Consider the following 24715-nt stretch of genomic DNA (forward strand, 5'->3'; position numbering starts at 1 on the left):
AGCGCTGGGAGCTGCTGGAGAAGCAGAGAGCTTTTTATTGTACAGTTTTATGACAGAGAATTTAATGGAATTTCACAGCTCTGTTTGCTGAGATTCATGTGGTATGTTGATTTAGCATAAGTTTTTCCCTTTGTCTCATATGTAATCAGTTATGTTCCATTTCATTTCATGACCCTTTCAAGCTGAACAAATGAAGTGATTAGGTAGGAATTCATAGTATTATATGCTCCTCCTATAAGTTTGTTCGCATTCGATGTTTTCTACTGTTTAAGGAGGATTCAGAGTTATTGTCTGCCCTCCTTAGCTCCTCACCAGTCTTGCCATCCCATTTGAAACCAGATTTGGTGTTAAATTGCATGCCTACCTTGCCTCAGTTGATAACCTGTGTAGTCATTATATTTTTCTGTTTGAAGCTGTGATTTTGCCCATGTAGCCCAGAAAAGCCCCGTCATTCCATTAAAAAACCCCACAAATCATCAAATCAAACCCCCTATCAATTTACTAGCCTAAAATCCTTATTCTTAATTGGTCAGCCTAATCATATTGAAAGATCTATCAAATCTGACCCGAGAGAGCCTTCTCATACCTCGTAGGGCTAGCTACGAGGTGAAATGGTTTGATGTAGCCTTGAAGGTTTACCTTCCTCAGCCTAGGGTGAAATCTCAAGCGCTAACATATTGGCGACCATACTGGGGAGAACATATTAATCGTTTGCTCATTGATGTGTTTGTTTCATAAGTCTTAGACGGAGCCTGAAGTTACGCCAGAAGCCTTCGAAAACGCTCTTGTTTTACATCAGCGCAAGTAGATAAACGCTGCTTCAGTCTATCTCCGTGGGATTTGTGAACATAGCGCTTCATTGACACTTTACCCCAGTACATATATCAAGTTCAGATCTGATTGTTGATAGTGGAAAACGATCAGACACTTGAAAGGCTGAATCATTCACCTGGCGACTCCAACTCGATCCAGACATTCCAGTGCCTGTTGATATGTTCATGCAATGGTAGGGTATGTGGCAGACCCTGCACTTTGTGAAGTTCTAGATGGAGTTAGAGAGATGTTAGCAGGTATTGAAATTAATGAAGAATTTTTCAGTATTTTCCTTCAATGTGTGAAATCTCCGAAGCTTCATCTTGAAGGCAAAACTAGATTTTATGAGTTAGTTGTTGAAAGAGTTGAAAATGAGATTCAGTATCTCGATGAGCAGATCCACTCTTATGATTTCCAAGACCCTAAAAAGTTCTTGGAAATCCTTCCTCCATCGAAACAAGAAATAACAGATTTGCCTATAGAGGTATACATTGACAATGTGCAGCTGGAAATATGCATTGCAGAGTTGGGGCAGCCAACAGAGGCCGGTGTCCGTGATCCTATTGCAGCATATATGGACAGGTTTTTCACTCTGATGGACAGATCAGGCTATCTTTTCCGTGACCAGGCTCAACACATGCATGAAGGGCTGCCAGCAACTGCATCTGTGACTTCGTGGCAGCATTCTCAAGCGGCTTCAATTTCAGGTTTACTTGCATGGTTAATTTGGCATTTTAGCATTACCTGATCTATTGTTTGTACAGCAGATTAGAATAGGTTATGTACATAAATAAGCAGCCATAAGGGCAGCATCTTGTTTCAGTTGGCTTTTAGTTTGATTGAGTTAAGTTTCAGTGTGAAAATAAGTCTTCAGCTGTGTTGATTTGTTGGAAAGATGACTCCATTGCCCAATGAATAAAGCACTGGTCTGCTCTCCCAAAGTTCTGCGGTTCTTGGCACCTCCAGGAAGCTGCAGCTGCCATCCCAAATGGAGCCGATGTTAGACTCTGTCTTATATCAGAGATTGATTCTTCTTCAAAACAGGGTTTTGAAGAAGAAATCATTAATGTGTGGATTTAAATTATGTAATTTATCTTCAGCTTTCAAAAGACGGCAGTGATTTCAAGCTCCTATCCCTGCAAAAACACAAACATTTCATATTGACTTTGTGGTTTTCACACCAAAGATACAGCGGGTATAAGTTCAATGCTATATGTGAGAAGGCGTAATCTCTTGTCATGGGGTGACGATGATCATTTTATTAGCAATGACAACATGACTTCTGATTATGAGGATTGGATGACGGGAAGCAATTGTCCAGGCATCAGTTCTTTCTGTCGATCTACATGGTCTAGCTTCCCAACTTGCGAAATTGGATCTCTGCAAAAGGCTTTTCATTGAAGATGACAAATTACTGGCAGAGCTGCGTTCAAGTGGTTCTCAGTCTACAACACACCAGCCTGTGGAAGGAAAAGAGCAGGTGGATTCGAATGAAAATGATAGGGGAGTGCTGAAAGTACAATCTGATAGAGAACTTGAGCTTCCACCAATCAAGTTTCCGGTTATTGATAAATCCACTGAAGAAGTAAACCTTAAAGATGATTATGAAATTTAGAAACGTGCTTCTACTCGAGAGTGTATGCTAGGAATGGAAAAGGAAGTAACTATCCCTGAATCTGTTGGTCGTGGTATAGTTCGTAGCAGTGGAGAAGCAGTAAGCATTAATTTCCCAGCATATTTGGAAAGCCAATCAAGAGTTGGTGCAGTATCATACAAAGCAGAATCAATTACTCCTTTTGATAAGACGAGCAGCATTGATTCTAAGAAGTCCTGCATGATCCACCTGGAAAATAACCAGAAACCAAGTGAAGTCAGAATACATGATGTCATAACAGAGGAGGTTCGCTTAAGGTACCGTTACCTTGATCTACGGTGTCAACAAATCAATCTAAGGCTCCGACACAAAGTTTCTAAGGTTATAAGGCGATACTTAGAAGATGTCCATGGTTTTGTGGAGATTGAAACACCAATTTTGTCAAAGTCTACACCTGAAGGTGCCCGTGATTATCTTGTTCCATCTCGGATTCAGCCAGGGGAATTTTATGCTTTGCCACAAAGTCCTCAGCTGTTCAAGCAGATGTTGATGGTGTCAGGATTTGATAGATATTATCAAATAGCAAGGCGTTTTCGAGATGAAGACTTGAGAGCAGATAGGTAACCTGAATTTACACAACTAGATATGGAGCTGGCTTTCACACCATTGGATGACATGCTAAAACTCAACGAGGATATGATAAGACATGTTTTCCACGAGATTCAAGGAATTGAACTTCCTGTTCATTTTCCAAGGTTAACATATGCTGATGCCGTGGATCGCTATGGATCTGATAGACCAGATCTCCGCTTCGAGATGGAATTGGTAAATGTTTCTGAAGTCTTTAGTGGAACAGATTTTCAAATTTTTATGAATACATTACACTCTGCTGGAGTCATCAAGGCTTTGGTTGTGCCTCTGGGATCAAGCAAATATTCAAATACAAGTCTGAAGAAAGGAGATATCTATAAGGAAGCAATCAAATCTGGTGCAAAGGGTTTGCCTTTTCTCAAGGTTCTAGAGAATGGTGGGCTTGAAGGCATTCCAGCTTTGACATCAACTTTGGAGAATGGAAAAAGCGAGGTTGCGTGAAGGAATAACCATTCTAGTTGCTACTCCTGGCCATGAGCTCTGAGCGAGGTGATAAGGCATTGGTTTTCAGCCAAAGCTTGAGTACATTAGATCCTATTGAGTCATTCTTGACTAAATTACCTCGGCGTGGAAAGAAAGATGAATACTGGAGGCAAGGTAAAGAATGGTACATGCTTGATGGACGCACTAGTGGCGCCCAAAGACAAAAACTAGTGGAGAAGTTTAATAATCCTTTAAATAAAAAGGTCCAGTGTGTATTGTACAGATGATGGGAAGGGATATTGTCTATGATCGTTGGTCATGTGATTTGATTTGTGCTGTTTCTTCACCAGATTTATATCGCATCAACTTGGAACAGGGTCGTTTTTTTTTGCGTCTTTAACACTCACTCTCCAGCAGTCAATGTAATTTGCCGAAGCCCAGTTCATGGATTGTTGGCTTGTGGTGGAGAAGATGGTGCCTTAGAATGTTTTGATTTGAGAGAAAAAGCTTCGGTAGGAAGAATTGATGTAGCTACACATGCAGGAGATACTGATCAGGAGGTCACTGCGATACGATTCGAGGAAACTGAAAGCTTTCAGATGGCAATTGGAAATAGTTCTGGACAGGTGCTAATATATGATCTGCGTTCTTCAAGGCCTTTTCGAGTTAAAGATCACATGTATGGTGGTCCTATTTTGGATATCAAGTGGCATTCAACTCTAAATGCTTCGAGGCCGAGAATGATCACTGCTGATAATCGAGTAGTCAGAATTTGGGATCCAGAGACGGGAGAAGGTATGACTAGCATTGAACCAGCAGCGTTGGAGTATGGATGAAGCAACACGCCTTGATGTACTTCGTTTGGCTATAGAATTGGATGCCGACTATGTTGATGTGGAGCTCCAGGTGGCATACGATGCTGTTTACACACCAAAGTTACTAGACTCTTACAAGAAACAGAAGAGTGCCAAGGGTAAACGTGTAATGCCACCGCTATTCAAACGGTGCCAGAACAACAAGATAGGATTCGATTCCTATTTCCCAGATTTTAATTAATATTGCAAACTAGATATGCGCTCCAGTTTTGGTCAATCATCAACAGAATTCAGTGGAAAGAGCGCCATTCTCCCTTCAGGAAAGCGCTGATTATTTTTAGTTTTATTTATTAAATAATCATAAAACAAATCCCTCATCTTGGGGTCGACTTGTTTTCCCCCAGCTGTATTTTGTTTCATATTTTTGTAGTTAGTTAAAACAGCGCCCCTGTTTTGGGCAGCATTGTATTTATTCATTTGTAATGAGTTAGAGGGAAGGAGGGAGAGTTTTTTCTGAGCGCTGGGAGCTGCTGGAGAAGCAGAGAGCTTTTTATTGTACAGTTTTATGACAGAGAATTTAATGGAATTTCACAGCTCTGTTTGCTGAGATTCATGTGGTATGTTGATTTAGCATAAGTTTTTCCCTTTGTCTCATATGTAATCAGTTATGTTCCATTTCATTTCATGACCCTTTCAAGCTGAACAAATGAAGTGATTAGGTAGGAATTCATAGTATTATATGCTCCTCCTATAAGTTTGTTCGCATTCGATGTTTTCTACTGTTTAAGGAGGATTCAGAGTTATTGTCTGCCCTCCTTAGCTCCTCACCAGTCTTGCCATCCCATTTGAAACCAGATTTGGTGTTAAATTGCATGCCTACCTTGCCTCAGTTGATAACCTGTGTAGTCATTATATTTTTCTGTTTGAAGCTGTGATTTTTCCCATGTAGCCCAGAAAAGCCCCGTCATTCCATTAAAAAACCCCACAAATCATCAAATCAAACCCCCTATCAATTTACTAGCCTAAAATCCTTATTCTTAATTGGTCAGCCTAATCATATTGAAAGATCTATCAAATCTGACCCGAGAGAGCCTTCTCATACCTCGTAGGGCTAGCTACGAGGTGAAATGGTTTGATGTAGCCTTGAAGGTTTACCTTCCTCAGCCTAGGGTGAAATCTCAAGCGCTAACAGGATGGAAGAGAGGGGTGGTTGTAGGCCTAATCAACAGAATTCAAGCTTTAAATCCCTTTCCAGAATCGATTTTGGCCTGCCCGAAGGCTCTATAGGATGTTTCCTGTAGAAATGCATATTTGCTGTAGAAATCCCAAAACTTCCTGTAGAAAGCTCAGAACTTCCTGTCGATCCGAATGTGTTCAAATCCCGGGAAAAGTGAGTGGCCATGGAGGGAGTGTCTATGAGGATGTCTTGTAGCTTGGTACAGATCTCTTTCATCGTTTTGCACGACCTTCTTTATCTGCACTGTATTCCCTGCAACCTGCAATAATTCCAAAGATTAGACCTGTTTCTTTTACTTTTTCTCTTTTTTCCTTTTTTTTTTTCTTTTTTTTTTCTTTGAGAGACATTAGGGGCACCTTCTATGAGGTTTTCACCCCCACTATCTGCCCTGGGCGCCTCAGAGAGGTTTTCACCCAAGGATCTTTTTTATTCCATTTCTTTATTTTCTGAGAGACAACTGGGGCGCCTCCGTGAGGTTTTCACCCTCACTGTCTGCCCCGGGCGCCTCAGAGAGGTTTTCACCCAGGGATATTTTTTATTCCCTTTTTTTTTGATGATCAAGGTGTGGGCGGAATAGAGGCAGAACCCTGCTCCACTACTAGCACTGATTTTTCCAAAGTTTCAACGAACTCCTGCCTCGAAAGGGGTTTCCCGTAGATTTTCAATCGATGCCCATTGACAAGCATGGGGATGGCTTCTTCATCAATGGTCCTGATAAGGACTGAACCATTGTCATTGCATTTCTCCATTGTATATGGTCCTGACCATCTTGTCCTCAGCTTCCCTTTGAAATCCTTGTATCTTGAGTCATACAACAACGCCCAATCTCCTAGCTGGAATTGCTTTTCATTAAGTTGCCGGTCATGCCATATCTTCGTCTGGAGTTGAACTACTTCTGAGTGGAGGAGGGCCTGCATTCACTATTCATCTAATCCATTCAACTGTAGTAATCTTTCACGTTGAGCATGGCTGAGATCTAAGTCCAGCTGAGCTGCCACCCTCAATGTATTGTACTCGAACTCTATGGACATCAAAGCTTTCTTCCCATAGACCAGCTCATAAGGTGTGAAACCTATTGTAGTCTTCCAAGTGGTGTTGTAGGTCCAGGTGGCCTCAACAAGGCGATTTTCCCAATCCTTTCTGCTGTTGCTCACCACCTTAGTCAAAATACCTTCCAATGCTCTATTAGTGACTTTCACTTGCCCATTTGCTTGAGGATGATATGGGGTGGAAGTCCTGTGCTTGATCTTGTGATGAGCGAGCAAGTCTTCAATCAGGTTGGAGGTGAACTGGCTTCCTTGATCGGTGACTGACTCTCTTGGGTAGCCACACTTGTAGAAGATATTTTCCCTTAAAAACTCAGCCACCTTTTCTTCTGTTGCTGCTTTGATTGCCTTTGTTTCTACCCGATTTGTCAGATAGTCGGTGCACACAATGATGTAAGACCTTTGCCTTGAAGGAGGGTTGATAGGACCCACAAAGTCCATGCCCCACTTCTCAAATGGCTCGAAGGTCACTTGAGGTTGGAGAGGCATTTCATCCCTGGGAGTCGGTTTCCCCATCCTCTGACATCGGTCACACTGGTTGATGTATCTTTTGACATCTTGATGAAGAGTAGGCCAATAGTAGCCTGCCTGTAGAATTTTGAAGGCAGTACTTTTTGCTGCAAAGTGGCCTCCACAAGGTCTATCATGACAGGTTAGGAGGATGTCAAAGACTTCCTCTGCCCTAACACAATGCCTCAAGATTTGATCTGGGCCAAGTTTAAACAGGTTGTCCCCGATCCAAGTGAATGGGGAGCTCTCCCTTACAATTCTGCTCTTCTCCTTTGAGGATAGATGCGGAGGGAACTGTGCTAAGACCAAGTAATTTGCTATATTAGCAAACCATGGAGAGAGTACTGAGATAGCAAACAGATGTTCATCTGGAATTTGGTCATCCACTGTTCCTTCTTCACTTGCAGGCAAATCCAATCTAGACAAGAAGTCAGCAACAACATTTTCCTTACCTGGCTTGTCGACAATAGTCAAATCAAATTGTTGCAACAAAAGTAACCATCTGATGATACGAGAATTTACATAAGGATTATTCATTAAATATCTAATCGCAACATGATCAGTGTGTACAAATGTTTGATAACCAGTGATGTAGTGTCTGAACTTGTTTAGGGAATGGACTACAGCCAAGAACTCTTTCTCGGTTACAGTATAGTTCATTTCTGCCTTGGACAGGTTTTTTCTGACGAAGTATATGGCATATAGTAGTTTCTCCTCAACTTGCCCTAAGGCTACCCCTATGGCTTTGTTCGAGGCATTAGTGTGGATGTGGAAAGGTAGGGCCCAGTTTGGACCTCTTAAGATCGGGGCGGATACCAACTTATCTTTCAACTCATCCAGTGCCCCCTGACAGTCGTCAGACCATTTGAACTCAACATCTTTCCCTAAGAGGCCAAACAATGGCAAGGCTAGCTTACTAAAATATTTAATGAATCTTCGATAATATCCTGCTAAGCCTAGGAAAATCCGAACATCTCTTACCTTTTGAGGAGGTGGGACCTTTTGGATGATAGCAATCTTGTTAGGATCCACCTGTAATCCTTTCCGAGAAATGGTATGACCTAGCACGGTCCCTTCAGTCATTAGGAATTCACACTTTTTGGGACTGAGGGATAGGTTCATCTCAATGCACTTGGTTAGAACTTTTCCCAGATTAGTCAATGCTTCTTGAAAGTTGGACCCATAAGGAGTAAAGTCATCCATATAGATTTCTACCGAATCATGGACCAACTTAGAAAATATGCTCAATACTGCTTTCTGGAAAGTGGCAGGAGTGTTTCATAGCCCAAAGGGAAGGACTCGGTAGGCAAAGGTACCCCATGGAGAAGTGAAGGTGGTCTTATCTTGGTCTTCCGGGCTGATTTGGATCTGATTATACCCGCTAAACCCATCTAGGAAAGAGAAGAACTTCTTCCCTGCCAGTCCATCCAACACTTGATCTATGAAAGGCAAAGGGAAATGGTCTTTCTTGGTGGCTTTGTTAAGTTCTCGGTAATCTACACATATTCTCCACTTCCCGTTCTTCTTGGGCACAAGCACTAGAGGTGAGACCCACTCACTCTCGGAGATAGGGTAGATGAATCCTGCATCCAACAATTTTTGCAATTCTTCTTTGACAATGTCTTTAAGGGCTGGATTCATTCTCTTCTGAGGCTGCCTGACTAGTTTACAATCTTCTTTAATGTAAATGTGATGGGTACAGACCGAAGGGTGGACTCCTTTCATCTCCTTATAGCTCCAAGCAAAAGCATCTAAATGATTGTTCAGTAAGCTACACAGCTCCTTCTCCTGGGAGGGAGATAGGGAGGAATTGATATTTAAAGTTATTTCGGGACCAAAATCCACATTCTTAACTCTGGGAGAGGTTGGATCAGTCACACAGAGGTCCACTAAGGTGCTGGCTTGGGTATCTTCCACCAGTTCCTCTAAGGACAATGCACTGGGAGGTGGATTTTGAATCAAAGTCTCAATTAAATCATCCTCGGTTTGAGGGCCTCCCCTAGTTGTTTCTACTGTGCACAATGGTGCAGAGTAGACCTCATCCTCATATCCTTCTTCCAACCAGAGTGGTAAGTCATGTTCTAACAGAGGTTGGGCAGGAGGATATAGGACTATCTGCTTGGACATGGGCCCATTCTTGATGGTCATGCTTCCAGCTCGACAACTGATGTAAGCATCCGCAGTCGCTAACCAAGGCCTTCCCAAAATGAGGGGGTATCCAGTGAGATTTGCCTTTGGTTGAAGGACCAAGAAGTCCGCAGGGTACTCCCAAGAGTCAACGTAGACCAAGACATCTTCCACAATCCCTTCGGGAGTCACGGTGGAGCGATCTGCCAACTGCAGGACTGTCGAGGTCTTCCTTAAGGAACTCTGAACGTTGAGTTTAAGCATGGTGTCCCTCGTCATCACATTAATGGCAGCCCCTAGATCGATTAAGGTATGGGGGATTATAGTGCCATTGATGTGGACATCAACTACAACACTCCTAGGGTCCAAATACTTTGGATAGATTACTTGCCCTAACATTAAATCAGACAGTTGTCCTATGACATTAATAGTTAAGGCATCTCTCTTTCGCCTGCCTGGGTGGCTGAAACACTTCTCCTTAATCAATTTATTGTATATCGGTACATCTTTTATGGCCTAGAGAAGTGGTATTTTCACACACAACTGTTTAAGTTCTCCTAGAAGTTCAGTCTCTTCTGGGTTTGGTTGCATGGTTACTGTTAGTCGCTCAGGAAAGGGTGGAATGTCTTTGGGTTCACTTTCCTATTTCTCTTCCCCGTCCTCTGGGGGAGGAGGTTGGCGATCTGGAAGGGTCTTCCTGGATTGTAGGTTGATCTCCTGGATTTCCACAACATAGGTAGGGCATGTTGTCTCCCCAGTGTGTACCTGCTGGGCTTGTCGGTTGTTGGGGTTTGGGTTCGCTTGAGCAGGCATCTGGGGTTGTCTTGGAGGGGTAGGAGGTAATGGTTGTGGCTGAGCTGGTGGTGGAGGCAGAATGGTGGGAGGAGAGTTATATTGGGGCCTCCACCTTGGTTGAGGTGCATTCTACTGTGGTTGCGGATGGAAATGTGAATGAAACGAATGCGCAGTGGGTTGAATATGGTATTGAGGTGGATAAGACCACAGAGGAGGTGCGGACCAGGAAGGATGAGCAGGGGGACCCCAAGAAGGCATGTGAGCAGATTGGTTGGGGCTATAATAAGCTTGGGATGTCCCTTGCATCCCCTGTTGGTAAGGTCTGGGCCCATGCAGCCTCCTTTGATTGAGGAAGTAGAGAGGTTCAATGGTTGCCTCAGTCCCTTGGTACATGGCTTTAAATCCAGGCAAGGTTGGGCATTGGTTCGTGGGGTGGTTTTCCTCACAAATGAAACATACCTCTACTAAGTGCAATGGACACTCATTCTTAGGGTGCTTCCTCGTACATCTAGGACAAAAAATGGCCAAAGCCCTCTCAACTTCCTCTTTCTTTTGTTGGATTCAGAAAGTATCAAGTTGCATGGCAATGGTCTGTCTCATCTCACTTTTGAGGTCTTCCATCTGATTGGAAAACTCATGCTTAGAGAAGGTAGTACTAGTTGAAAGTGGATTCCCCCTACCTCTTTTCCGGGCTGCCCTAGAGTGGTTTCTAAACACAGTATTTATGTCCTCATAAGGTAGTTGGTAGATGTCTCCTCTAGCTAGCATGTGAAGGGTATCTAGAAGGTCTTCAGGAACTCCTCAGAGCAGAACCAGCTTTAGAGATTCAGGGTCAAGTGTGCACCTGGCCCGTTTATAGCTAAGTTGGAACCGTTCCTCGTAGTCCTCTAAAGACTCATCATTTCCCATGGTCATCCGAAAGATTTCTCCCTTTGTTTTCTTTGACCTACAGTAATCCCGGTATTTTTTGTTAAAGGCTTGCTGCATCTGAGCCCAAGTGGTGATACTGTTTCCAGGTAACCCAATGAACCGGCTTAATGCTGCATCCTTGAGGGTAGAGGGAAACAGTTTCAACTTTTGCTCGTCTTCTGCGTAGTCATAAGTTTGACAAAGGACAGCAAACTCAAACAGGAAGGTATCAGGGTCTTCAGTAGTCAATCCATGGAAATGAGTCAAGGCTGAGGGACTTATGTTCTTCATCTTCATGTCCCCGTTGGTCTCTCGGATGGGGAAGGTACCTTCTATTCTCTCATCATCGTCTCTACCGTTTCTGTTTTCGGCCATGGTCTCAAAAGGAATGTTTTCTTGCTCTTCTTTTGTTATAGGATCTTCGTATATCTCAGGAGGTTCACCTATAGGTTCTTCTGGGTCACTGTCACCAAAGAAGAGTGAAGGGTGACTCAGTGAAGTGGTGGGGGTGTTGGGTAGGAATTTTGCAGTATTATCTCTGTTCCTACGAGGCATGAAAATATTTTTGGTTGCTTTTTCTTTTTTCTGCTTGTACTTACAAAACTGAAACAGATGGAATTGCAACTAACTAAAATCTATCTTGCGGAAATGAAAATGCAGAATTGAAGGGACAGAAGGAAAGGACTAATCTATTTTTCTCAAATGAAATTGCAGGAATTGAAATGCTAATCTTTGCTTGCAGAATTGAAATTGCAGAATTGAAATGCTAATCTGCGCTTGCAGAATTGAAATTGCGGAATTGAAATGATAATCTATGAAAGCAGGAAATATCTACTCTACTTTTGAGGAAATGAAATGAAATAAACTACTTAGCAGAAGGTTGGAGTAGGAAAAAATAGAAGAAAAGCAGCAATCACAAATACTCTGACGCTTCCCTGGCAACGACGCCAAAAAGAATGGTGGGCTCCAGTATTGCAGCAATAACGCTGCAACTCCTGGGACTCCCTTATTTACTTTTATCAACCCGGTAGTTCGTAACAAACTTGGAAGTGACAGTGCTACATGCACAAGTACTAGCTCTTGCCGGAGCTGACACTTGGTCAGCTGGCACAAGTCCGCTAGGAGCTTAAGCCAACTTCTATGAGCTCTGAGAAGAAGCTTTTTAATTGATGGACGAGAGATAACTCAAAGAAGGCTGATCTACTTGCAGAAAGAAACTGGAAAGCTGAAAGGAAACGTAAACCCTAGCAAACCCTAATTTTACCAGCTAGCCCTACTGATGCAAGAAAGAGGGTGCAAGCTATTGAAAGAGATGCCATTGACTTCTAGGAAGGTAAATACATGTATCTAAGCTACTTCTACAGTAACATATGAAAAAAACATCTTTTTGTATTTTTGAATAAGTTGCCAGAATTATCATGCATGCGATTTGACTGTCTTTGACTGTGTAAAGGTGGATTGGTGAGAGGAAATGCTTGGAGGAGGTCGAGAAGGTTCAGAGAGGGCCTAAGGGGTCCCTAACACCCTTCCAGAGAGTTTCACAGAGTTTTCCTATCAAGAAACTTCATTCGTGAGCCTCTACAGAAAGCCTTCACGGGTTCTACAGGATGTTTTGGAATTTCTACAGGATGTCTGTAATTTTCTACAGGTTGTTCAGAAATGGGATTTTGGAGGATGGATGGCAAGGATAATTTTAGGGGCGAATGTTCGCCCTTTGGCGAAATTAAGGGGTTTTAAATTTTTAGTGGGCGAATATTTTGTATCATAGTACATTTTTACAAATCACCTCAAATAGCCCACCTTATTTTAAGGGAGAGGGTAAAAAAGGTAAATTTAGCCCTTGAAATTAGGACTTACAACCTTCCATTCGCCCATTTTCAAGAATAGGTTTTATTTAAGTGAAACCATTCGCCCATTTTCAAGAATAGGTTTTATTTAAGTGAATCCTATGGGCCAAATACCATATTTATAAAAGAGGTATGGTAAATTAATAAAAATATAAATAAATGTGAGGTATGGTAAATAAATAAAACATTTTTTATATTTACTCCATAAGTCACCTATACATGTAAGGGTGTAAACAAATAAAAATATAAGTAAAGTGGAGGTATGGTAAATAAATAAAAATATAAATAAACTAGACATATCGTAAATAAATAAAACCTCTTTTTATATTTAGTCCATAACCCTCGTTCTATTTATGAAGGCTCAAGAAAGAGGTTTTATTTAAGTGAATCCTATGGGCCAAATACCATATTTGTAAAAGAGGTATGGTAAATTAATAAAAATATAAATAAACGAGAGGTATGGTAAACAAATAAAACATTTTTTTATATTTACTCCATAAGTCACCTTATATTTACTAACAATCAAAAAATAGGTTATATTTAGGTGAAACCTATGGCCAAAATACTATGGGACAAATACCATGGACTAGATTGTTATTAATACCATGCAAAAAACCATTATTAACCCTAATATTAGAATTAATAAAAATAAAAATGGCACATGGTATTGACCCATGGTATTCACCTGGAATGTAGCCTATTTAAATGGGGGAATTAAACCAGCATGTAGCCTATGCTAAGATTCACTAGGACTTTACAAAGTTTTATTATTTAGTGAAAGACTCGCCAAGATCTTACAAGATTTTATAATTGAGTAAAATATTCTAATAAAAATAAAAATGGCACATGGTATTGACCCATGGTATTCACCAAAATGGCACATGGTATTTACCCATGGTATTTACCGAATGTAGCCTATTTAAATGGGGGGATTAAACCAGCATGTAGCCTATGCTAAGATTCACTAGGACTTTACAAAGTTTTATTATTTAGTGAAAGCCTCGCCAAGATATTATAAGATTTTATAATTGAGTAAAATATTCGCCATGCCTAGTGAGAGATTCGCCAAAAAATTATATATACATATTATATTATTGATAAAATTGCCTTCCATTTTTCCTATATACCATGGAGATTCGCCCATTTATTATATTTATAAATTTAGGGGGGGTTCTTAAAATTTTCCCTAATGGATGGAGAGAGAAAGGTGAAGGAGTGAGTATGCAGGTAGGATAGGGGTGTAAGGAGGTCCAGGACTTGGTGGATGGAGTTGAGGAAAGATGAATATGGCTTGATTTGTTCAAGGAGGAATGAAGCAATGTTGCACAAAAATTAGGGTTATGTGAGCAAATGGCAAATGTGAGGCAAGAATCCATGTTAGGGGATGGAGCAGATGGGATTGATGGAGTATGGGCAGAAAGAGAAGTGGTACAGGTGCTCTGCAAGTTGTTTTTCCAATTGGACCAACGAAGACTTGTAAAATCAGAGACCTAGTTACGTTGACCTAATCTGATCTAGCTGACAGTAAAGAGAATGAACGGAAGTTTAAATTGCAATGAAACCATGTATAATAACTATGCAATGAAGAAATCAAGAATCTGAACCTGTAACCAACTTCTGCAAATAAAAATCAAACACTAATGATTGCATGGCAAAGCAAAGTCAGTGTTTTTGTGGGCAACAAGGTCACCTTGATCCCAGCTCCTGATCCCACTGAGGGAGAGGTGAAATCAGAGGTGATTGATGGCCCTTTTATGAATCTTTTCCCTATTAATAACCTATCAACTCAATCTGAACATCAAAAGTCTTTCTAATCATCAACAATGACCTAGTTAATCAACAAGATTTAATCTACTTAATAGAAATGATTTTGCAAAGACATAAAGAAAAAATAAAAATACATAAAGGAGGCCTTGGCACTCGGGTTGGGCCCAACCCCAAGAGCTGCTGGCTCCTATAAAGAACTCAGATCTGATGCCAAGTAAAGCTGCTTTTCATTACTCAAAAATAATCATCACAAGAAAGTTATACAGCAGTAGATACAAGAAAACAAGCTGAGAAAACTACGGCACTAGAGTGCAAATACCAACAGTTCCAAAAGTAAACTACGAAGGTTGAGGCCTTCCCATTTATACACTACGAGGGGCCTAACAACCCTCCTTAATTCAAGGGACTCGGCTGTTCAAACTACCAGTAAACAGTCACTCTTCCCAAAGCTGCTCGGCTGCCTTCAGGATTCATTTTGGTGGCCTGTTGAGCTCGGAGTTGAGGGTGGAGATTTCGAGGAAGGGCCATTTAATGCAAGAGACAACCTCCCTACAAATCCTCACCTCAAGCTTGGCTGTCACCTAGCCCATAATTACTTGGTTTTTCTCCAAACTTTGTCCAAAAAACCTGAAATAACCATGTATTAGCCTCCTTGGTAGAGTGACCACCCTTATTCTTTCAAATAACATAAACATACTAAAAAACATGCATAATCTATGAAAAATGGAGGATTGAACAAGGACAATTAGGCAAAATGAGCCCAATAAGTTACCCAATTCGAGGCTCATCACTAGCCATGAGGTTGGGTGTTGTAGTCGGACGTGGGCTTGTATGGCTTCTTTGAGACCACTGACAAAACATTCCAAGTAGAACTGATTCTGTAGACCTCCTGTGCGGAAGGCTAAGGCTTCAGAGGCTGTAATATATTCGTTCACTGTTCCTATATATCAGAGCTTAGTGGGATGACCCAAAAAGTTAGATTCATGGTCAAAGCGATCCGTAAGAGCTTTTGCAAATGTCTGCCAAGTCACGGGCCTTCCATAGCAACGTTGATGCCACTACCACCATTGCCATCTTTCATTGTCCAAGTACATGCTACCCACACTAAGTTGAGTCGCATCATCTTTGATGTGATTCAGTGTGAAATATTGCTCCATTTGTGCTAGCCATGTGGCCGGATGAGAGCCATCAAATTTATACATGTCCAGCTTGGGTGGTTGCATCTGGGACTATTGGTGGTTGCCAAAGAGGTGAAGAGAATGGCTAGACTCGCCCTCAATGTTTTCATTGAAAGCATATGCCTCTGAGCATTCTTTCGACTTGCCCTTTGTGAGTGTGTCAGCTAACGTCTTGAGCGACGTCAGTACTGCATCCAACTTTGTTTCAAGGGTGTCGATCTTTTCATTGGCCATAGCTTGAGCTCTAGTTTGTACCATGCACCAATCTGGTGCACTTAATATTTGGGACTGCTCGAATTTTTTGACGCTAACAAGTGAATGGTACCACCTTGCTCAGCTCGTCGACCTGATTCTTATGGGCTAAGTCTCCTATAATCATCCCGGGAGGCTCTCAGACTTCCTTTTTTTTTTTTTACTTCAAAAGGAGTTTTACTCCTCGCTTAGGAATACTGCAGTAGCCAAATCCTAGAAAAGTCAACTCTACCCAATGTCCCGTGAGAATCATGCCCCGGTATATGGGCCCACACAAATAGTTTGATCTATTGGCTAGCCCTCAACTGCAAAGTATGAGTAGGAATGTGGCTGTGATCGAACCCTTGTTGCTAGATCTAAATGGTGGATCTGATTGTGGTGACTGCTACCGAACCCAACAGCTAGATCTGAATGGCAGATATGATAAATCTGATTGGTCGATCTGATAGATCTGAATGGCGGAACTGATTGTTATAGCTGCGACAAAACCCCACTTGTTAGATCTGATCTGGCAAATATGATGCGTGATCTAGAGAGAGACTCGAGAACTATGGTCTCAAGGAGTGTCAGGTGCTACAGATCGTAATATACATAAGGGTCTGATAGTAGTACTCGGCCCAATCTTTCAGGGCATTAACCAAGGAGGATCAACCGTACCCTTAGACGTGCAACCTGACTACCCTATCGTACATGTGAGTAATCTCCCCGAGTATTGTTCTTGGTGTACTGTAGCAGCAAGATGACCGACGGTTTATTTATGGAGAGGTTTCAAGAGAGCCTAGGGGGCTTCCGATATACCCAGAGGGTACTTGGAAGACAGTCCATGCGCGGTTCTGTCTAATGCACTACTACTCGAAGTGGTACCCACAGGGGTTACAAGGGAGTCCAACAAGTGTGACCACCTCTTGTATTTCCTGCGTGCATGCCTCCCCAAATCCGCAGGTTTATGCGTTCAACGACAGATCCCGTGGTTTAAAGACGTCGGAACACGTCTCTAGCCAATGTTTTTCTTTTTGCTAAAAATGGAGATCCCACCGGCCTTGGAAAGTGCTCTCATACCACTTGTTATGCTCTTGACCTGCAATAAGATACTAGAATACCAAATATGCGAAGAAATATACCCAAAACACAGAACAATAAGAAGTAATAGTAAGTATTTTATTAATAAGAAAGGAAAGCAATGTTCACTTGCCTCTTCGAGGGGGCAACCTCCAATAGAGCTGGGCTCAATTACAAAATAAGACACGATGCTCCTCGAGGAGAGTCTCTATCCTTTATACAGGATCCATACATGCAATACCATGGGTCAATACCATGGTTATTATTAATACCATCTATCTAATACTATGGCCCATTTGCAACTAACTGTGGTCCCTTCTTTAAATGCGGGTCAACCACTTACAATTATTAATATGGGCTTTATTGACTCTTTACTTAACTATAACTATGACTCGATCCTATTACATAAATAAGGGGGTTAGGGTTGGAAACTAACAAAATCTTATTTGTGGAAAATATTTTTTAGATATGGACATCTCTTACTTTTTGAGGTGGGGATATAAGAATTGTGCTCACTACTAATCATTATTTTTCATTCTTCATGTAAGAGTCTTGGGTACATTAACATTTCTGCAATTGTTCAATACTTTCCATGGGATGCCATTGTTGTTTTAGAATGGTGCATTAATGGAGAGAGAAAACACAATATCCATGTTGGAAGAGTGAAAATAATCGATTTAGCTAGTGAAGTTGAGACCATAATAGCCTTATCAGAAGAGTGTTAAGCCAAAATCACATGATATCCCCTTGGGATGAGTGTTGATACAAGACCAAGATCCTTTATCTCACCACTAATTAGTGAAGATGATTACCAATATCAACGAAGTTAGGTTGATTTGAGCATGTACTCATGTTTTTCACAGGCATTGTTGATGGCACTCGTTTACCTGAAAGTAGGATCATGCATTAATTTCATTGAACCAATGTTATTACCAAGTTGAGAAAAGGGTTCGGTACAAGTTTCAATCTTGAAAATGCTAACCAATAATACATGGGATGTTGCCTTTATAAGAGTCAAACATTGATGGGTGTTCAAGTTGATTCTATTCTAGCCACCTATAGATCTCAGTCAAGTATTGTCTTGTGCTTTTGTTCTTCAGTCCCTCAGGTCCACCTTATTTAGTATCATTTCAAACATTTGTACAAACTTTGTCAGTTGATAGGTACTCCAATAAGAAATTGAGCATAACAACAACACTTGTAGATTCAGTCTGTATGATTAGAAAAGTTCACATGAGTCCTTCCTATTATCACTTTTTACTTCTTTTGATGCATGTGAAAGAACCATTTAGGTTGACCCTAAGTAACCACGAGTAGAACTATTGAATTTACACCATATGCAAATACTAAGCACTATTAATGGAAAAATAATTTCCTCTTTTATTATTTAAAGCATCCATTGTATATTTTACTTTTTGAGGTGGGGATATAGGAATTGTGCTAATCATTATTTTTCATTCTTTATGTAAGAGTTTTGGGTCCATTAACGTTTCTGCAATAGTTCAATACATGTCATGGGATGCCATTGTTGTTCTAGAATGGTGCATTAATGGAGGGAGAAAACACAATATCCATGTTGGAAGAGTGCAAAGCCTTGATTTAGTTAGTGAATTTGAGATCATAATAGCCTTATGGGGAGAGTGTTGAGCAAAAATTACACCATTGTGTAGAGATGAAGATAATGGGCATTTAACACATGCTCCAATCTTGACAGAATATAAAATTTTGAGTGATTGGTTTCTTGTAAATGTACTCCACAACATGCTATAATGTGATATGTGTATGCACATATTTTCTCAAGCTCCACAAAGAAGAAGGTTTGAGAACTAAGGAAGAATATTTATGATGTTACATGTTTACAGGTTTGAGAAAGCCTCAAAGGTTACAGTCAAAATCTGGAAATTCTATTTCTAGGTGGAATGTGAGACATGCTTGGATTTGTATAACACTTCAATGCTTGTTTAGGATCTAGGTAAGTGTGAATGAATAAAATATTTCTATCATTTTTCTACATTGAATTCCCATTCTCTCTAAGTTATCAAAGGAAAGTTAAAGCCTGATTAGACTAAGGGACAATAGCCTTATGGGGAGAGTGTTGAACCAAAATGACACCATTATGTAGAGATGCAGATAATGGGCATTTAACACATGCCTCAATCTTGACACAATATAAAATTTTGAGTGATTGGTTTCTTTTAAATGTACTCCACAACATGCTATAATGTGATATGTGTATGCTCATATTTTCTCAAGCTCCACAAAGGAGAAGGTTTGAGAACTAAGGAAGAATATTTATGCATTACTTGTTTACAAATTTGAGAAAGCCTTAAGGGCTACTATCAAAATCTGGAAATTATGTTTCTTGGTGGAATGTGAGACATGCTTGGATTTGTATAGCGCTTCAATGCTTGTTTAGGATATGGGTAAGTGTGAATGAATAAAAGCTTTCTATCATTGTTCTACATTGAATTCCCATTCTCTTTGAGTTATCAAAGGAAAGTTAAAACCTGATTAGACTAAGGGACAACATATTCCATTGCCAAACTTTAACCTTACATGGGGCATTCTTAGTAGAAATTGCTAGCTCTACTGTGTTTATTTGCTCACTGTCTAAGTGTTTTCATTTTTGTATAATGAAAAGCTTCTTAATTACATTCCTTGTTCTTGAATATTTTTTTTTGTAGATTGTACACTCATATGTATTATGAACGTGTGAAACATTTTCCTCCATGCAGGATAACAGTAGATGTCCTCTTGGGAACAAAATAACTGAGTGGAATGAATTCGTACATCAAGGGAATTGGCGAGAAGCATTTGGCCGACTGGTGGAAAGAAATAATTTCCCCAAATTCACTGGACATGTATGCCCTACCCATTGTGAAGGTGCATGTGTAATAGGAATGTGGGAACTGAAAGCATACGAATGTCTTTCTTTTTTATTTATTGGAGAAGATTTTCTTGCGTAAATAATTGAGGAAGTACAGGTAAAAGAAAAATTATTTCTCTTTTCCTCTTCAAATGTTCTATGAACATAATCAATTTGCCTAGTGTAAGAGTTATTGCCACCTTTCCCTTTCAAATGAATAGATGTCCTTTGAAGAATTTGCAAGATAGCAGTTTGATGTGGTATTTTCTTGACATTCTTGATAGCCTGCTTATGCTGAAGCTTCCTTCTATCCTGCATTACTAATATGATCTGTGTGGCATCTTTCTTGGAAGGAAGATGATTACTAATATCATCCAAGACAACTCGATTTGAGCATGTACTCATGTTCTACATAGGCATTGTGAATGAAATTGGTTTACCTGAAAGCAAGAGTATGCATTAACTTCATTGAGCCAATGCTATTTCCAAGTTGAAAAAAGGTGCAGTACAAGTTTCAATGTTGAAAATGCTAACCAATAATACGCGGGATGCTGCGTTTGTAAGAATCAAACATTGATGGGAGTTCAAGGTGATTTTGTTCCAACCACCTATAGATCTCAGGTAAGTATTGTCTTGTGCTTTCATTCTTCAGTCCCTCAGGTGCACCTTATTTAGTATAATTTCAAATTCAAACATTTAGGACCTGCACTAATACTAGTTATATGAATGAGAATAACTCAAATTTTTATATTAGGAAGTTTATTTATGTGTATGCTAATAAGGAGATCCATGTATACTAATTAGTATTCCACCACTAATTAACTTCATTATGGAGCTGTCCGTTTAGTAGTATATAAAAAAATGATTTGTTAAATGAAAATGATTCCAGTTTGTTTGAATGCTATAAATGGGAAGGAAATTTAGCTATGAATTAGAAAAATGGAATATATTCTGAAAAATATGTTTTTTGATCAAATATAGGTCTATTGCGTGATCATTAAAAAAAGAAGAAGCAAACATGACAATAAGCAATTATTTTGGACACGATAAATTACAAAACTCTCTAGCTCAAAACAAGTTAGCATATTCAGTTTTGTATGCATTACAGAAAAATGAATGGGTAACATTAAGTTTGTTTTGAATATTTATAGAATCATTTTAGAGATTCTAAATGGAAATTGCATGTGCTAATCTTGCTCAATTAATTACAGGGAAAAAAGGGGGCGTACATAATTTGTTGGTTTATGGGAATTGGATTCCTTTTCCCATGGAATAGTACGATGACAATTGAAGATTACTATATTGAAGCTATATTCCCGGTTAGTATTTCAATTTATAAAGTCTTGTCTTATTCTTTTTTAGTTTCTTGTTGTAATCTCGTGTCAGCAATACTTTGCTCCACCCATTAGATTTCTACTGACCAATTTTATTGTTGAAGTGTCATTGATTCTTAGAGATAACTAGAGGAAACAATACAACTACAAAAGTGGAGCATGAGACATTCTTAGTAGAAATTGCTAAATTTGTTGTGTTTATTTGTGACATTTTATTTGCTTTGTATGTTTATATAGGTCATTTGGCCACAAAGTGGCCACTATTGCCCAACTGAAGAAAACTTGTTCAAGTTTCTTGCTTTTATTGGGAAAAATAACATTAACAATATTGCTTATGTTGAGGTATATATCGTATAAATATTTTATAGTCTACTTTAGTTTATATTGCAATTTTCATCGAATTTTAATGTATTATACTTTTTTTTCCCAGAAAATGAACTCAGTATTGATGGTAAGAAGCAGGGATTGAAGAAAGAGGAGAAAAATAACAATACAATGACAAAATGTAAAATAAAAAGAGAGAAGAGAACTAGTCTAGTGGTACGTGTAGAGTTAATATCTTGCATAAGACACACACATAGAGATTGATGGTAAAGTCTTCAAAGTTGGTGAATTCACTTGCAATGCCTTGGCAACATAATGATTATGTTTTGAAGTGATGAAACAATATTTCATGTGTAAATTATACTCCAACCAATATTAAGTTGGAAACTCATATTGTAATACTTGACATTTTATATAATATAATTTGTGGCTGGAATTATTTATAATTGCACTTGATATTACTTAGTCTTGTAATTAACATATGTAAATTTGTGTTTTCATTTTAGATGAACATGTACATTGTAAGGCATTTTTTTCAAATTTAGTTGCAAAATCATACTAATTAATCTATGTTGGTTAATAATGAACACATAAAATCAATCTAAAACTACTAAATTAGTAGTTTATGTTTATTAATGATGAACACAAATAAAATGAGTATATGACTAAATTAGTTGTTTATAACGATTATTAGTGAAAGTAAATGAAACGAATATAAACTACTAAAGTAGTCATTTATATAATGAATATGAAACTACCAGAAAAAGATAAATGAATACTACAAATTATAATTTGTTATTACAAATGACAACTAATGTTTGCATATATACGACTATTAGTAGCTAATTTACGGTATCTTATAACCCAACCAATTTTAATAATATTTCTTTGGTCATTAATTGGTTTCAAACGATGACTAAAATTTGCATATATATGACTATTAGTAGCTAATTTACAATATATTATAACACGACCAACATTTTGGTCATATTTCTTTGGTCATTAATTGGTTTTCTTGGGTGATTATTTAGTAATATATTTTGTTGTATATTTAGTCAATAATTGTGGCAATCAATGACCAAATCAATGACTACATTAATGACCAAATCAATGACTAAATTAATGACCAAATATACTACTAGACAACATAATTGAGATAACTAATTAATGACTAAGCTAAAAACGACTAAACATTGGTCGCGTTATAAGATATTATAAATTAGCTAATATTGGTCACCAACCAAAAAATAGTCATTTATATGCAAATTTTAGTCATTTTTTAGTAATTAATTAACCATTTTCTACTAGTGGAATGGGCTTATTGATTTTGACTTTCGACCCCCGTAATATATGGTAATAAATGTGGTTGTCGTGCTTAGAGATTGGGGTTGACTCAATATTTTTAACATAAGTTTAATATTTTAAATAAATAATTTTATAAAAATATAATTATATATATTTTATAAAATTAAATTTTATTTAAAATAAAAACTATTATAAATAATACCCCAGAAACTTGTATAAAAACCAATTTTTCCAACGAGGTTCACATATACTTGAGGGTCTGGCTAGGAAACCAATTAGCAAAATTTAGAAAAAAATTGTAACTTTTCTTGGACAAGAAAAAGTTACAACATCGGCTCCAATTGGGGACTGCTTCCCCCTGTGGGATGTAGAGAACCTGTAGACATGTGCCTTGAATATGTTGGGCATGGAGTTAGTTCATCAACCTGTAATCTATAGCTCCATTTGCAAACTGAAACCATATTGCGTGCACTATTTCAGATATTGACTCACACTGAAATCTGAAAACTGAAAATTGCTGAAGTAAACCACTAACACTGAAACTACAATTAAAACCAAACTGAACACTACTGAAGAAAACCTGTACATCATATGCTCTGAAAACAAACTTATCTATTCAAACACCACTACTTAATTGAGCTAAAATTGTACATTGTCAAGTGTAGTCATGCTTCTAGTGCAACCACGTGAGCATTGGAATAACTAGCAGACCTGTTACACAAAATACTGTCACCATGACTTTCTGCAGTCAGTGTGAGTCTATCACCACTCATACTGTCCTCCTTTGCAACTCTCAAACCACAGCTCTTCATGTCAAGCTTTAAAAATGAGAGAAAGTCTTTGAAAAGCTATAAATCTCTGGTTCCACACTTTCTCTTACTAGTACCTGCGGTCCCGCACCCATTGGTCATGTTACCTACGGACCTGCCCGCTCTGTCTCTAAAGGAGTGGGTGTAGACCCCTGTGAAAGTAAAAAAGGTGCAAGTTTATTCTTAAAAACTCACTTTGGGTTAATTCTGGACGCTTCTAGAAGGAAACTTGACGTGGTTGGTTCGCTCCTAGGTAGTTCATGCATCCCGTAACTAAAGGAGCTAACCCCTTGATGAGAGGAGCTTATCCCTTTGAAGGAGGACTTATCCCTTTGAAGGTGGACCTGGTAACTTCCCTCCTCTGCTCTATAAATTGAGGCATTGGGCTAGTTGCTAGGGAGGTTGAAAGCTGAACATTTTTTAGGGTAAATGCTGTTGGAATTGAGACTTCCTAGTTAAGCATGAGAGGAGAGATTACATACCTTTTGGCTTCTTTGGGAAGAGAGTGAAACTTGTCAAAGTAGAGGAGATTCTTACTGGACCCTGGGAGGAGCTTGTACAACATCAAGGCACCAAGGCTATAAAGTTCTTCTTTGATTAAATTTAATAAAATCAGATTCATTTTTCTCAATAAATTGTCTTCTATGGTTTATTTCATGAATTCCTTGATCATCATGATAAGTATGGTTTATTATATTGGCTATGCAGGTGTTATTTAATATGTGTGCTTGTTTGTGTTTGTAGATTCTTTAAAAAGGAGCTCATTTGGATCAATGGAGCGTGGCTTCCACAAACTAGCACTGGACCTGAGGTAGGTCTAAAACACCTGTTGGCCTTTATTTATAAATTGCATATTTAGAGAAAGATAGAATTTGTTTGGTTTGCTTGTCGCTAGATATCATTAGATACTAGGGAGATCGGTCTTGTCCGCAAGAACCATTTATCCGCTCGACAAGACCGCCTTGCATGTAATTGAAATTTTGACAAAAATATACACTATAAACATTAAATTCCATGAGCTATTGATACTTATAGGTGAAGATCAGTAAGCTAT

At 39.1% G+C, this 24715-nt stretch overlaps 1 pseudogene; it reads left to right on the forward strand.

Annotated features, from left to right (window-relative positions):
• Positions 1–3531: 3531 nt before the first annotated feature.
• LOC149155861 (auxin response factor 17-like) overlaps positions 3532–24715 on the forward strand; it is a 166165-nt pseudogene continuing 144981 nt past the window's right edge.

The sequence above is a fragment of the Pinus tabuliformis genome, chromosome 9, assembly GCF_031772625.1.
Source record: "Pinus tabuliformis cultivar Carrire ecotype Pingquan chromosome 9, CPIR1, whole genome shotgun sequence".
In the NCBI taxonomy this organism is placed as follows: Eukaryota; Viridiplantae; Streptophyta; class Pinopsida; order Pinales; family Pinaceae; genus Pinus; species Pinus tabuliformis.